Below are 1977 nucleotides of genomic sequence, written 5' to 3'. Positions count from 1 at the left end.
GTGCGCCGGTTTCGGCGGCGGCGGCGGCGGCGGCATAGGGTCCTCCTCGATATTTATGGGGGCCAAAGTCAAATTAGTGGCGTACGGCGTGCACCTTTTGATTAAGTATCTGTTAACTAAAGGTAATACTTAATAAAGTAACGGTGATTTAGTGGGGGCCAGGGACAAGCGGCATCGACCGATCGTTCGTTTTCCCATTCAAAATAAAAATTCGATATTTATGGGCCCGTGGAGGGGCCCCTATAAGAGCCGATGGGTCTCCAACTTCTCCTTCGATTCTCTGCCAATTCTCTTTTTCGGTTTACGACCATCCCTTTCGATCGTTTCTTTTCTTTTTTTTTTTTTTTTTTTTTTTTTAATTGTACTTACGTACTCCGAATTTACGAATTACTACAGTTATTTATATATATATATATCGAGAATCGTGAAAAGCAGGGGCATTTCTTTTTCCTCGTACAAAAAGAATTGTCTCGATGGTGGCATGGTGGAGGGAAGATATACGCATAAAATGAGCGCGTTACACGAGGGGGGGGGGTGGATATAGCCTCGAAATGTTTCAGTTTACGTTCGAAAGGACTTTATCTATAAATACATTGATTAATGGCCGTGTCGCCTCGCATTTCATGCGCTCTCTCTCTCTCTCTCTCTCTCTCGGGATTGCCGCGAGAATACGGTTGCCAGGCAATTTAAGACGCATCGAAAAACGCAACGGTCAGTTTGGGGGGCGAAATTTATGCTCGTCCGCCAATGTATCGCCACTGCTTTGCCCGGTCGTCAATAACCACCGTCCGCCGATACGATACACCTTCGGGGGGCCTCCTCTCGGCCTCCGAATATCCGATTGCAATTATTTCTTCTTGTTTGCATACTTGGCTCGAATCCATCCGGTTCGTTCCCAGAAGTCATTGATATTCGCGTAATCGGTGGAACCGTGATACCGAGATCTTATCGTCGCAGCCGAACACGACGTAAAACGCACAATCACCGTGCACCGAATATATCGCTTCTCTCTCTCTCTCTCTCTCTCTTTTTTTTTTTTAATTCGAACAAAATTAGTCGAAAAAAAATTACTCTAATGAAACGTGGATGGAGGCGAAAACGATGTTAAGACTCGGATCGACGCATTTTCTATTGAATTTAGGAGTGGATGGTCGCAAGCCAGGTTGGCCGAGCGGTCTAAGGCGCCAGACTTAAGTTCTGGTTCCCGATTGGGAGCGTGGGTTCGAACCCCACACCTGGCAAAATTGACGTTCCAAATTTCAACTTTCATTTATCGAGTATTTATCGAGGTCGGATGTCGAGGGAAGTCAAATTTTTGCGCGTAAATATTTGAAGGAGGAAAAAAAAAAAAAAAGAAAAACTAAAAATACTCGATTAATAATAATCTCTCTCGAGACTAAGAGAGACACGATACGAATTTTATTTTTCTCTCTCTCTCTCGATAATACGTCGAAAATATTCTTGCGTTTATCGAGGAATAAAAGATCTCGATAAATCGATCGATGAGCGAGGAGAGGGAGAGAGGAAATCGTGAAAGGGAGGAACGACGGAATGCACGAAACCTTCTCGAATCCGAACCTCTCCCCCCTCCTTCGAGTAACTCGAACGCGGCGAAACGAAATCTCATCCATCTTTCGTAAAGAAAATAGCGTGGTGCTTGCCACGACTGGGTTCGGTGTCCCATCCCGGGCGAACAAGGCGATCGTGAGGGGGAGGGGTGGTGTGCGGCTTAGGTGTATTTCAAGCCTCCGGCGATAAAGCATTTTTATGTCCTTCCTGGCTGTTTGATTTCGAGATTAGCCGGGAATTTTGGGCGAANCGCCAAAGGTAGAAATTCTCTTAAATTTCAAATTTATACCCGACTCGCTGTCATAATCTTGATTCTGACACCAGGCCGCGAAGCTATTTGTTCGCTCGCCCGTTCCGCGCCTCCATTGGTGGGCTTATTTGTCAACCTTGGGCTCGCGTGAAACCTCG

The 1977-nt window shown here is 45.8% G+C and overlaps 1 long non-coding RNA gene and 1 other non-coding gene across 2 annotated transcripts in view; one reads left to right on the top strand and one right to left on the bottom strand.

Moving 5' to 3' along the window:
* Window positions 1–1977, bottom strand: part of LOC116185967 — a 10520-nt gene that overhangs the window by 2784 nt on the left and 5759 nt on the right. The gene's annotated exons all lie outside the window — the stretch shown is intronic.
* Trnal-uaa lies at window positions 1158–1241 on the top strand. Its single transcript has one exon. It is a non-coding gene; the product is annotated as a tRNA-Leu (tRNA).

The sequence above is a fragment of the Apis dorsata genome, unplaced genomic scaffold (genome assembly GCF_000469605.1).
Source record: "Apis dorsata unplaced genomic scaffold, Apis dorsata 1.3 scaffold_351, whole genome shotgun sequence".
Classification (NCBI taxonomy): Eukaryota; Metazoa; Arthropoda; class Insecta; order Hymenoptera; family Apidae; genus Apis; species Apis dorsata.
Note: the sequence above shows the minus strand (reverse complement) of the source record. Positions and strands in the feature narration are given on the sequence as shown.